Source organism: Cynocephalus volans, chromosome X (assembly GCF_027409185.1).
Source record: "Cynocephalus volans isolate mCynVol1 chromosome X, mCynVol1.pri, whole genome shotgun sequence".
Taxonomy (NCBI): Eukaryota; Metazoa; Chordata; class Mammalia; order Dermoptera; family Cynocephalidae; genus Cynocephalus; species Cynocephalus volans.
In genome coordinates this window covers 126,177,828-126,191,903 of record NC_084478.1, presented here as the reverse complement: position 1 = coordinate 126,191,903, position 14,076 = coordinate 126,177,828, and the positions used below count along the sequence as shown (strand labels likewise).

Below are 14,076 nucleotides of genomic sequence, written 5' to 3'. Positions count from 1 at the left end.
GGCACCTGGCCTCCCCCCACTCCTGGAGGAGTCAGGATGGGCCACTGTGATGTCTGAGCCACCCCTGCCAGGACAGGGCTAGGGAGGCTGGGGGAATGGCTTGCTGACCAAATGAAGCATAGGCTGTGCCTGCTCATTGTCCTGTGCAGGGCATATATATGGAGGCCAGGGGCCCTGGGACAGACCACTGGGCAGTGCTGACATGGCAAAGGAGACCAGGAAACCACAGCTCACCGGAAACACCAAATCGGGGAAGAAGAGGAAGAACCCCTCTCTACCCAAGTCCAGAGGAAAGGGCAAGGTGAGATGACCTCCCAAGCTCCATCTCGTCTTCCCCTTGACTCCTTTCTCCCAAGATTCCTACCCTGTCCTCGCCTGGTACAACCCCCTCAGCCCACACGCATTCTCAGGAAACCCTTGTTCCCATCCCTTCTCCACCGTCTTCCCCAAACCATTGCCCTTCTTTGATCTCCCTGTTGTCCTTACAGGGGCCCAAGACAGCCGTGAAACTTAAAAGACCCCTTCAAGGGAGTGTAAGGACAGAAGGCACTGCAATAATTATCGCCCCCTGAATTAAACCCCCAAAAGGTAAAGGGCCAACACTATTCAGCCACTATCAACAGCTGAATGAGGAACTGCAGTAAAAAGAGCCGTAGCAGGTCCAAAAGGACAACGAGATTTGTCCTTGCACCTCGGGTGAAGAGGAGATCCCAAGTACCAGTGATGACCTGGGCACCCACCAAATTAAGAGTGAGACCGGAAACCTCGAAGTTATCTGCCCTGGATTGTGGCAATTGAACCTATGAGGACTTGCCTGAACTTTGGTCCCCCTTGCAGCTGCAGCCCAGCCTCATAATCAGGCCCCAGTACCTTCCATGCGTCAGCAGGCGGCTCAGTACCCTCCTGTGTCTGCATCTCCGCTTAGTGACCAGGCTGCACATTCAACTCTATCTGGCTCCACCGCCTATGCTAGTCCTGTCTCCCTACCTTGTGCTCGGGTTCAGATAGAACCTCACGTTTGACTGGTTTTGTAAGCAAACCTTGGAGGACCAGAACATTCCTGCCCTGCTGCCTCACCACACCTGACATTATCTCCTCTCCTCACCGCTTCAAGCAGGCCACTTTGGGGTTCTAATTCCACTCTGGCACTTGCTGCTCTAGGTTGAGGATGAAGGACAAGGCCTGATGCAGGAGGAGCAGGTTGGTCTGGGGCTTCTCACCGTTGAGGTGCAGCTGGCACATGCGCCCCAGCTCCTTAAAAGCTTCTTCGGTGTCTCTGATCCCCAGCGGCTCATGGGGGTACTGGTCAACCGGCCGTTCCTTCTCCCACTCGGCCTTCTGCTCTGGGGGCAGAAGGTCGTCCTCATCTGGGCTCGTCTGTGTCCGGGGGCCTTCGACTCCTTCTCTTCCTCCGAGCTGTCAGCCACCGACGTGTTCTCCTCGTCCTCTGTCTCCTCCCGCTTGATTGCGCTGGCACCCGCCGCGGCACCCCTCGCCCAGTCCATTGTGGGAGGCGGGAGCGCTCAGGGAGGGCGCTGGGCTAGCTGGGGAGGCTGCGATGGCAGGCGGCCGACACTACCTGCGAGGCCCTGCTCAGAATGGGCGCCTCCCACCAGGCCAGCGTGCCGCCCGCCCTGCAGCAGGGGGCCTGCAGAGCTCGCGGCCAGCGTCCTGTGGCCACACAGCAGCCGGTGCACATTGCACTCCCTGCCATGGACCACGTGGATGCTTTTGTCCCGGTGCTCCAACATCTTGTTCAGGCTGTGAGGACCCCATCGCAGCTGGGCTTTAAGGCACAGGGAGCTCCTGCTTGGGGCCACTGCGATATTCCTGCCAGCCCTATGGGGAGCCCACGGGGGTCAAGGGGCTAGAGGAGAAGTTATTGCTTGAATGATCCGGGGAGTAGGTGGAGGCCAGAGCCTTCCCAAGGGCGTCGTGCAGCTGCAGGCTGTGGTCCCGCAGGAGCCCACGAGGCTGTTGGTCCGCTGATGGCCCGTGGTTGGAGATGCTGCTGTAGGCGGCCCTGAGGGCCAAGGAGAAGGTGGACACAACCCGAAGCCCGCCGTTCACCTCTGCTCCCTGCAGCTGGTAGCCCACGCGCTGGTGCTGGTGCAAGCGACCAAACACACTGCCACAGCTCACTGAGCTACGGGCCTGGCGGGAGAGGCATGGGAGACCAGCTTTTGCCCAGCATGGCCTGAAGCCCGCCCGGCCTGGCGGACTCCAGGCTGCTGTCGGCGGCTCTCCACTGAGGGTTGCCGGGGTAGGTACTGGGAGTCACCCTTGATGCCCAAAGGGGACAGTGGCCTGGGGCTGCTGAGGGCCAGCTTGCCCGGCAGGAAGCCAGCCTGAGTCAATTCGCCAACACCCGCGTATCTCCTGAAAGTGGCATAGGCATTCTGCTCACCGCCCTCGCCTCCAAGTTCAGGTCCCAGGAATGTCGTGGGAATCACCCAAGTGGGCCCTTCACTGTAGGTGGGGCTAGGGTCAGAGGGGGAACTGTTCTGGTTGATGGTGCCCCAGGAACCCGAGCTGGGTGAGTCCTTGAGACCCGAACCTCCAAACCGCTCACCTTCAAGGAGGCGGGCCGGCCCTTCCCACTGGCCACAGGCAGCAGAAACACCACGCTAACGTCCACGAGGTCGCTGACTTCCTTGTCTGTGCCCGCAGGTGCCATCCTCTGTGGCTGACTCATTCTCCAGCAGTGATGGTGGGCACAGAGGCCTAGAGACAGCCCCGCACAGCACTGCCTGGCACACAGTGAAGGGGGATGGGGTGTCGGGGGCGGCAGTAGCATGAAACTGGGGGCCCTTCCCCGACAAACAGGCATCACTACCCGGCCCCACACGGTCACATGTTGGAGGCCGTGCGTGGCCCTGGCCCTCTCCTCCATGTCACCTGGGACATTGGGGCAGGGTCGTGCGTGGTCCCTGCGGTGCACGGATCCTGATTATAAATTTAGTTACGTTTAAAAATAATTTAAGATCTTAATTTATATTTTATACAGTTCTTTCTGTGCTGTAGTTAACTGAAGTAAATGGAGAAGAGATTCCCTGTCTAAAAGGCAGGTTTAGATTTTTTTTTTCTAGGTTAGATCTCCACTGTAGATAAATGACTGAGATATTTAAATGGAAATGGGCAGCAATTAGTAATTGGGAATAGACTTCGGTCAGAAGTAAAACGGAAACATTGCTGTAATTAAAAAATTTTCTGTCCTGCTTTATTAATTTTTGTCTAACCTAACGTCATCATGACATTCTTATGTCTTTTTTTTTTAAGAGGTCATTTGTTTTTTTGTGTGTAAGCTCTTATATTTTATTTTTTCTAGCTTTATTGAGGTGTAATTGACAAATAAAATGGTCTATATTGAAGGTACGGAACGTGGTGATTTGATATACATATGCACTAGGAAATGATTACCACAATGAAGTTAGCACATCCATCACCGCACACAGTTATTTTTGTGTGTGTGCTGAGAACACGTAAGATCTACTCTTAGGAAATTTCAAGTATACAAAACTGTATTAACTATTGTTACCATACTGTTCATTAGATCCCCAAAACTTACGCGTCTTGTCACTGAAAGGTTGTAGCCTTTAACCAACATCCCCCCATTGCCCCCACACCTGAGCGCCTGGCAACTACCATTCTGCACTTGGATTCTATGAGTTTGACTTTTCCTATCCGGCCTTTATTATTCTGAGGTACTGTTCGTCTATACTTATTTTGTTGAAAGTTTTTATTGTGAAAGGCCATTCACATCATTTCAAATGATTTTGATGATGTTCAAATGATTTTCCTGCATCCACGGAGATGGTCATATGATTGTAGTCCTACACTCTGTTGATGTGGTATATGCCTCTTACTGATTTGCATATGTCGAACCACTCCTGCATCCCAGGGATAAGTCCTACTTCACCATGGTGTGTGAACATTTCACTGTGCAGTTCCATTCGGCTTGCTGATATTTGAGGATTTTTCTGTCTATTTTCATCACAGCGATTGGACAGTAATTTTCTTTTCGTGTAGTGTCCTTGTCTGGATTTGATGTCAGAGTAATGCTGGCCTCATAGAATAAGCTAGAAAGTGTTTTCTCCTCTTCCATTTTTTGGAAGAGTTTGAGGAAAACTGGCATTATTTCTTTAAATGTTTCATAGTATTCAGCAGTGAAGCCATCAGGTCTTGGGCTTTTCTTTGTTGGAAATTTCTTGATGAATGATTTAATCTCTTTCTCATTGATCTGTTAACATTTTAAATTTCTTCATGACCTAGTCTGGGTAGGTTGCATGTTCCTAGGAATTTATCCATTATATTCTAGATTATGCACTGTGTTGGCATACACTTATTCATAATAAACTCATAGTACTTTGTATTTCTGTTGTAGCAGTTGTAATGTCTTCTTTTTCATTTATAATTTTGGTTGAGTCCTCTCTTTTGTTGGTTAGCTTAAAATTTGTCAATTGTTTGTATTTTCAAAAGTCCGGTTTAGTTTTGTCGAGTTTTTAGATCGTTTTTTTTTTTTTCTCTGTATTTTTACTCTAATCTTTATTATTTCCTTGTTCCTGCTAACTTTGGGCTTAGTTTTTTCTTTTTGTAGTTCCTTCAGGTGCAAAGTTAGGTCCTTATTTAAGATCCTCCTTTTAATTTTTTTAATGTAGGAGTTTATCGGTGTAAACTTTCATCTTTGAACTACTTTTGCGAAACTCCGTAAGCTTTGGTGTGTTGTATTTCCGTTTTAATCTGCTGTAAGATTTTCTTTTTTCTTTTCTTTTTTTTTTTTTACTTTTTATTTATTTTTTCAAGTGTGTTAAGTGAGCCTTTATTAGAATGTTGTAGCAGTTGTGTTTGAAGAAGGCAGGCCTACAAATTAAGGATTTTAAATTAAAGTCCCTAACTGCATCAACAGAAAAACAGGACTGGAGCTGCACTGGGGGACAGAGGGACCCAGTTCTCACATGGACGTACACCTGTGCATGGACACCCGACGCCCTCACTATGCATTGAGCTGGACCAGTTGGCGGTAGACACGGAACGACTTCTGCCTTTCATCGTGGAACTGCTTTTTATTTATTTATTTATTATTTTTTATGAAGGCTATGGGAAGCAGAAAGAAGCAGCAAGTACACGTGCTCCCCACCCAGATAGTAGAGGATGAGGCATGTGGCAGAGAAGAGACAGCCCCTGAGAAAGCGGAAGGGAAAGCCAAGTCCTTGGGAGTGAGCCAGGTATGCGCAAGAATATTAAGAGAACATTTGTAGAAGACGCAGAGAGGGGACAGACGGGGACAGACGGGGCCTCCGAAGTGAAAGAAAAGATGGGAAAAAGGGCTGTGGAGAGCCTGACGACGGCGATGGCAGCCGGTCAAAGGGCCCCCCGGTTCTAGGCGGGCACGCAGCGCTCGGCGGGACCCCGCCAGCCTCCCTCTCACGGTGCACAGAAGAGGATCAGGCCACACGCGAAGCAGCTTCCCGCGAGTCTAGCCCTCGCCAGGCGGAGGGACTGCAACCCCCCTCTCCCCACCGTCTCTGATCTTTCGTGACCAGTGCTCATGTCCCCGAGGGGGTGCACCTGTGCCTGGAGACACTGCCATACCAGGCCGATGCGTGGACTGGACGGAGCAAGCTCACGTTCCCTGTCCCTGCTCCCAAAATCCATTTAATATACTGTCCTCCGATACAGGACGTATCAGATATTAAACTGATAAAATAGATACTACACATGATCTTGGCCAAAAGGTCGAGAAGCGATGTGGAACTGGTTTTTAGAGAGTGGGAGGGGAAAGAAAGAAAAAAAAAAAAAAAAAACCCCAAACTAAAAGAGGACCTGATCCTTTACAAAACATTTCTGTAGACACTAAAGGGGGTGGGGTAGGGGGAGGAAGTGTGAAAGCGAGCCCTGCCAGCAACCTCAGCTTTAAGGAAAGGCTCTAGCTAGCTAGACCCAAACAGAAATCCTCAGTCTGGGGGAGCAGCTCACCGCACACCTGGACGGCGCCTCCCAGCCCAGACGCAACTGTGCGAGGTCACCAGAGAGCAACGCAGGCCAGGGTGGCCTAAGACTGTGTCCATCAAAATGAATAGGAACAGAAAAGGAAAAAAAAAAAAAATACAGTAAACCACCACCAGTAGCCACACAAGAAAAAACCACACAGCAACCCTCCCCTCCGACTTCCTGGCCAGGCTTCAGGGCGTCGCTGCGGATTCTCTCCTCCCTCCGTTGTGGGCAGCGCGCAGCTTCTGGGATCCCTACTCTCTGGCCGGGTCTGGATTTCAGTTTGTTCTTCAGTTGAGCCTGGGGGGTTGGGGGGTCTCAGGAAGGCGCAGCAAGGGAGGCTTTCTGGCAGGAGCGAGGCTGCGCTGGCGCTTCCTGCCTCTGCCACTCCTAAGGTTCATGTAGCCGCGGCCGCCCACCCTCCAGCACACGGGGGCGGCGGGACTACGTGTGCACAACAGAGACCCCGGGTCTGCTCGGTTTACTTTTAACTTCATCATCATGAGGTGCTTAAAGAAACCAAAAATCTTTCAACCTAGAGTTTGCCCTGAACGGACGCAGCCACAGATTGGGGGCTGAAGACAGGGAAAAACAAAAACAAAAGGAAACGCCTTGCTGGAGTCAGGAGCCCCGGGAAACCAGCCTTGCTCAGACCTGTCACAGTGTCCACGGTGAGCCTCCCTTGCGCCCTGCTGGGGGCAAAAGGAGGCGGCCTGGGGCAGAACCAGCCCCGGAGGTCCACTTGACTGCTGGTGTTAGGCAAAGTAAAGGGAAAGAGATCAAAGAAGAAAGCCCCGTGGAAAGGTCCCCCAGTTGTAATCCTCGTCCGCCTGTGAAGCAGCATCTCCCAGCCGCGAATAGACTTTGCAGCCAAGAATCGAGGTGTCGCTTGTGCAGAACGGCCGTCACTCACTCTGTAGGGTGAGCACAGTGGAGGGCGGCACAGTGTGTCCTTCTAGACCGGGGCCAGGTAACAGTGAGGAGGGAGCCTGTCCTCCACCTGTCCTGGCTGGCACTATCCCACGTGGCTGACTGGAGGGTGGAGCGTGGCAGGATCACATCAAGGACGTACTCTCGCTGGCGGTCCACGGCCGAGGACGTCTTGGGTACTGCCAAACTCTGGGGACAAACGCAAGGGTACTGGGTGTTCAGGGACGTCTTCTTCCAGGTGGAGGCGGTGCTGCCCCTTCCGGTGCTCAAGGCTCTCTTGGAATGTCTGCCAGTCCTCCTGACCAGGGCCGTGCCCGAGGCCGTGTTTTGCAGTTTGGGGGCTGGCTAAACGTGTACAGGACACCATGGGTCATCGTGCCTGAGCCCCAGGACAGCTGGCTGGAGGCCAGTAGCACAGCTCTGTTACTCCAGTCGCGAGCCTCTCCTGAGCCGAGCACCAACTTACAGTGGGGTTTTATGAGCTGCTTCAGTGTGGGTGCAGCGCGGTGGCAGGCGCGGCGTCCTGCTGCAGGAGGCGCTGCTTGATCGCACGCTCCCGCTGTAGCGCCTTCACAAAGGTGGCCTTGAGCCAGCTAGTGCCCTCCACCTTGAGCGCCTGTTCTCGCACATGATGGCCCCGCCCTTGCGGCTTGCGAAGGCCATCTTGCAGTGCACGCACATGGAAGGTTCCTGGGACAGCACAAGGGCGGCAAACATCCGGCTTGCTTGCGTCTCCAGTAGGTTCTGCACCACTTCCTCCAGGCCAACTAGGTAGACGAACTTCTTGGCAGCACTGGGCAGGAAATTTATCTCTGGGGTGAGGGGCTTGGGAGGGGGAATCTCAAGCAGCATCTTCTCTAGCTGTTTGCACAGCAGGAGCTCGGCGGCCACCTCTTGGCTGCCTGGAGACTCATTGGAGGTGATCATGGAGGCCACGCTGGTGGAGGTGGAGTTGGTCTGAGCAGAGTTGGTCGTGAACACTTTAATGACGCTGAGGAGGGCTGCAGGATGTTGATGAACAGCATGGTGTTGGGGACGTTGGCGACACGGATGAGTCCTTGCTGGATGACTCTCTATCCCTGAATTTGAACTCTGGGCACGGACACCCTGGGGTCCAGGAGGAGGGGCAGTGCCCCATGCTAGAATGTTGTCTGATGTTGTGGATTTGCTGGGATCCCCTGACGAGTGGGGCTATGACCACCTGTTAGGTCACCTGCAGCACCAGCACTGAGGATGCCTGCTGCCCTTCCCGGACCAGCAGAAGCGTGATCATGCTGCCCGGCATTCAAGTTGAAGAGGTCAGAAGTGACGGCTTGCTAGCAGGAATGTTTTGGGTGCCCTGCACAAGCAGAGGACGGGTGGTCATGGTGCTCCCAGTGGAGCCTGTTGGCTTCTGGGCAGTGGCTTCCTTCTGCATTTGACACTGTGGCAAGTTTTTCAACAAGATGAGTTTTGCTTCCTCTGATCTTAATTCTTCTATCAGTTGCTTGATCATCCTTTCTCATTCTTCAGGACTACTTTTGATGAGGGCCTCATTGCTTGTTTCCATCAAGGCCAGTGCCACTAGCCACATAATGCAACCTTCGGCCGCACAACTGGAGCCCAGCATTGGTGTTACAACCTGAGACATGCACAGCAGGTCGATGAGCCTGGCCTGAGGCCCCCAAAACACTAGAGGGCTCTGAAAGGCAAGGTCGCCTGTCCACACTAGCTCATCAGCACCCTTGCTGTAAGACTTAAATATAACTTATTATATATATTTAAGGTCTACAAAATGATGCTTTTATATGCCTAGAAATAGTGAAAAGATTACTATAGTAAAGCAAATGAACATATCTCACATCCCCATTTTGTGCATGTGTGTGTGTGTGTGTGTGTGTGTGAGTGTGTGCGTGTGGCTAGAGCACCTAAAATCTACTCTTTTAGCAAAATTACCAAGTACAGTAGAATATTAAGTATAGATCTCATGTTGGACATTAGATCTCTAGACTTCTCATCCTACATATCTGCTACTTTGTATCAGCTTTGTTATCAGGTTAAAATAGACTGTTATTACTATAATATATTTCACACAAGACACTTGGTAATCACAAATAAAATATTTATAGAAGTTACATAAAAGAAAAAAATACAACTCCTCCCCCCCACACACAAAGGAGGACAGGAAGAGAGAAACAGAGGAGCAAGAGAACTATAAGAGAAACAGAAAACAGATAACAAAATGGCAATAGTAAATCCTAGCCTATCAGTAATTACTTTAAATGTAAATGGACTAAACTCTGCAATAAAAAGATACAGAGTGGCTGAACGAATAAAAAACAAGAGTCAAAGATTCATCTGTGTGTTGTTCTCAAGAACTCACTTTAGATTCACATACATACAGAGGCTAAAAGTGAAGTGAAGGAAAAAAATATTTCATGCAAATAGCGATCAGAAGAGAGCAGGAGTGGCTATACTAGTATTAGACAGAGTAGACTTTAAGTCAAACACTTTTTCTAGATAAAAATGAAGATTATTATGTAATGATAGAAAGGGTCAATTCAACAGGAATACATCAAAATTGTAAATCCATATGCACTCACCATCAGAGAATCTAAGTATGTAAAAAAATTGACAAATCTGAAAGGAGAAATTAAACAATACAATAATAGTAGGACTCTTCAATACCATATTTACAATCACGGTTAAAATGTCCAGTCAGAAAAATTAATAAAGAAACAGCAAACTTGAACAACACTATGGAACAAATGTACCTAACAGACATGTATAGAACTTTTCACCCAAAAGCGGCATAGTAAATTAATTCTTCTTAAGCACACTTGAACATTCCCCAGGATATATCACATATTAGAACAAGAAAACAAGCCTTAACAAACTTTAGAATTCAATTTATAGCACATATCTTTTATGACTATAATGGAATAAAACTATACATCCATAGTGTGTGGAGCCTCCTGAGCTGAAAGTCCATGCAGAGCCCTCTCCTCTCTGAACTTGCCTTTGGTTGCCACGTTGCTACCCCACAGGCCCCTCTAGAGACTGCATCCTTTTTACTTTCTCCAGGACTACTATCAGCCCTCACCAGGGGTCCCACACTGATGCTGACGCCTGCCTGATAATTGTTAAAAAAAAATGCTCCTCAGTTTCAAGATGGCGGCGGCTGCGGCGGCTGGCGCGGAGTAGCTGAGGTGGAAAAGGTGGCCACTGGGCCTCAGGCAGCCGGGAAACTTGTGGACCTTCCTCTGGCCATCTCTTAAGGGAGGACCGCTGCCGCTGGCCGGTCGTGGGGGGTGACCGCCACTTTGCCCCCGGCAGGAGAGGCTGCCTCACTTACAGGCAACAGCTTTGAAGTGTGGAGCAGGAAAAGAACTGATTCTTAGCTGCAAAAGTGAGTCTTGAAACAGGGAACACGGCGCCAGGGCTGCTGTGGATGCAGCCAGGATCCCGGAGGCTGGGGCCGCACTGAAGGCGGCCAGCTGCCCTATCCAGGATTCGAGGTTTCAGGCCGGCATTAAAGAAGACTCCTGGGAGCGCCCGAGCGGCGCCGCGACTGAACAGCCCGAGGCGGCAGCGCCGAGAACACGGAAGGCAACAAACCAGAGACAGAGCGAGCGCCCGACCTGGCACAGCACTGTGAGTGATCCCTGGCACAGCTCTGTTCGGGGGGTGGATGCACACGCGGCTCCCCGCCTGCACCACCAGGCCACTCACTACCCCGGTGCTGCCTCCATTTTCCCAGGTGCGGGCAGCTCCGCCCTGCTCGGCCATCACTGAGCCCATTTGCTTGGCCTGGCGTGGGGCTTTCCGGAACCTGCGGGGCCGACCTCCTCTCCCACTCCCTCCACGGTTCTCTGGCAGGGCTGGGGGTGTGGGGCGTCCCGACCAGTTTTGGGAGGGCTAGGAAGTACGGGCAGGCCGACTGTCACTCCACCACACCCTGGACTCCGGCCCCGGTAAACTTCCTGTTACTGGGAGGCAGATACCATCTCTGCAACCACCAGTTTGGAAAAAAGCCTAACGAATTTCTGGTTGGGAATAGTGTGGTAGGAGAGTTCCCAGGTCCACTTGAACCTGCCGGAGAGCAGGCTGCAGGCGGGCACTAGACTCGGTTTATACCGGGGGGATACAAAGGTGAACAAGACCCGAGAAAGATCTACACAGTGCTACGAAGGCACCCAGAGAGACCGGTCGTCTGTGCCTAGCAGAAACCTGGTAGACTTCCTGGGCGAGGCGGTGCTGAGCAGGGTCTTGAAGGCCCAGCTGATAGGCGAGGGGTGCAGAAGACACGCCCCAACCCAGCACAGTGTGCACAGAGGGGGGAGACGTGCGGCCAGGGAGGCGGAGACTCGACAGAAACCACACACCCGGTGGGGTCGCCACTGCACGATCTAACAGCCTGGGCCAGAGCACACGGAACGGGGAGAAGTCCTGTACAGAAAGTGAAAGCTCAACAGAGATCACACACCCTGTGGTACGTGATCCACCAGCCCAGCAAAGTACAAGCTGACCAGAAAGGTGGATCCCCGGAGAAGCCCAAGACCCGAGGCAACCACACACACAAGACACTAGAGGCCAACTGAGCAGTCACGGTGGGAGCCATACCAAATTGGCAACCACAGCAACATCCTAGTTAGTCATTAGTCTTAAACCGGTGGACTGTGAAACCCCCTGCCACAATGAATAAACACCAAAAAAAAGACACCAGAAATACAAAAAATCAAGAAAGTACACCACCAAAACTTAATAAATCTCATACTCTAGATCCTATAGAACAAGAAGCCCTTGAAATAACTGACAAGGAATTTCGAGTGATAATTCTAAGGAAACTGAATGAGATACAAGAAAACTCAGCTAGACATCATGATGAAATGAGGAAAAGTATACAGGATCTGAAAGAGGAAATATACAAGGAAATCAATGTCCTGAAAAAAAATGTAGCAGAACTTGCTGAACTGAAGAAGTTATTCAGCGAAATAAAAAACACAACGGAGAGTTTAACCAGCAGGCTTGTCGAAGTTGAAGAGAGAACCTCTGAACTTGAAGATGGGCTGTTTGAAATAACACAAGCAGACAAAAAGAAAGAAAAAAGAATCAAGGACATGGAAGAAAATCTGAGAGAGATATCAGACAACCTCAAGCGCTCAAATATCCGAGTCATGGGTATTCCAGAAGGGGAGGAAAATGGAGATTCCATTGAAAACATATTCAACAAAATAGTGGCAGAAAACTTCCCAGGTATAGGAAAAATCACAGATCTTCAGATCCAGGAAGCTCAACGATCTCCAAACGTATTCAACCCAAAAAGGCCTTCTCCAAGACATGTCATAGTCAAATTGGCAAAACTCAGAGACAAAGAGAGAATCTTAAAAGCTGCAAGAGAGAAGCGTCAAATCACCTATAAGGGAGCCCCAATCAGGTTAACATCAGACTTTTCATCACAAACCCTAAAAGCTAGAAAGGAATGGGATGATATTTTCAAAATACTAAAAGACAAAGATTGCCAGCCAAGAATACTCTACCCTGCAAGGCTATCCTTCCGAAATGAGGGGCAAATAGTATATTTCTCAGACAAACAAAAACTGCGGGAGTTCACTACCACAAGACCACCCTTACAAGAAATCCTCAAGGGAGTACTGGGTTTGGTTCCTGAAAAATAACTACCACTGCCATAAAAACCTAAGAAAAATCTAAACCCGCTAGTACAATAAAAATGGCATTCATGAAGAGAAAACAAGCTAACAAAAACACTATCTACAACCTAAGGAACCAACAAACAAAGAAACCAAACAGTAAATCAGAAAGCAAGGAACAAAAGACACCTAAGACAACCAAACAACCAATAAAATGCTAAGAATAAATCAACACCTTTCAATAACAACTCTTAATGTTAAAGGCTTAAATTCCCCAATTAAAAGACACAGACTGGCTGACTGGATCAAAAAGCAGGACCCAACTATATGCTGCCTACAAGAGACCCACCTCACCCATAAAGATTCACACAGACTAAGAGTGAAAGGATGGAAAAAGATTTACCATGCAAACAGAAAAGAAAAACGAGCTGGAGTGGCTATTCTTATATCTGACAAAATAGACTTTAAACTAAAAACCATAAAAAGAGACAATGAGGGACACTACTTAATGATAAAAGGACTGATCCATCAAGAAGACATAACAATCATAAATATGTACGCACCCAATGTTGGAGCAGCCAGATTTATAAAACAAACTCTATTAGACCTAAAGAAGGAAATAGACACTAATACCATAATAGCAGGGGACCTGAACACTCCACTGTCAATATTAGACAGATCATCTAGGCAAAGAATCAGTAGAGAAACACAAGATCTAAACAAGACTCTAGACCAATTGGAATTGGCAGATATCTACAGAACATTCCACCCAACAACCTCAGAATATTCACTCTTCTCATCAGCACATGGATCATTCTCCAAGATAGATCACATATTAGGTCACAAATCAAGTCTCAATAAATTCAAAAAAATTGGAATTATCCCATGTATCTTCTCAGACCACAATGGATTAAAACTAGAAATTAATAACAAACAAAACTCTGGAAACTATACAAACACATGGAAATTAAACAGCATTCTACTTAATGACATATGGGTCCAAGAAGAAATCAAGCAGGAAATCAAAAAGTTTATTGAAACTAATGAAAACAATGATACATCATACCAAAACCTGTGGGATACTGCAAAAGCAGTATTGAGGGGAAAATTTATTGCATTAAATGCTCACTTCAGAAGAATGGAAAGATGGCAAGTGAACAACCTAACACTTCACCTTAAAGAACTAGAAAAACAAGAACAATCCAATCCTAAAGTTAGCAGACGGAAAGAAATCATTAAGATCAGAGCAGAACTGAATGAAATTGAAAACCAAAAAACAATTCAAAAGATCAACGAATCAAAAAGTTGGTTTTTTGAAAAGATAAATAAAATTGACAAACCATTAGCATGGCTAACAAAAAAAAGAAGAGAGAAGACTCAAATAACAAAAATTAGAAATGCAAAAGGCGATATTACAACTGATTCATCTGAAATACAAGGAATCATTCGAGACTACTATAAACAACTATACGCCAACAAATTTGAAAATCTGGAGGAAATGGATAAATTTCTGGACACACACAAG

General features: G+C 48.7%; 1 non-coding gene and 2 pseudogenes across 1 annotated transcript; all 3 read right to left on the bottom strand.

The window, feature by feature from the left end:
• Nucleotides 1-602: 602 nt before the first annotated feature.
• On the bottom strand, nt 603-2,695 carry LOC134368342 (transcription factor E2-alpha-like; annotated as a pseudogene).
• A 2,862-nt stretch (nt 2,696-5,557) lies between these two features.
• LOC134368873 (U2 spliceosomal RNA) lies at nt 5,558-5,748 on the bottom strand. The gene has a single exon (XR_010022559.1). It is a non-coding gene; the product is annotated as a U2 spliceosomal RNA (small nuclear RNA).
• A 1,152-nt stretch (nt 5,749-6,900) lies between these two features.
• On the bottom strand, nt 6,901-8,473 carry LOC134368341 (transcriptional repressor p66-alpha-like; annotated as a pseudogene).
• Nucleotides 8,474-14,076: the final 5,603 nt, after the last annotated feature.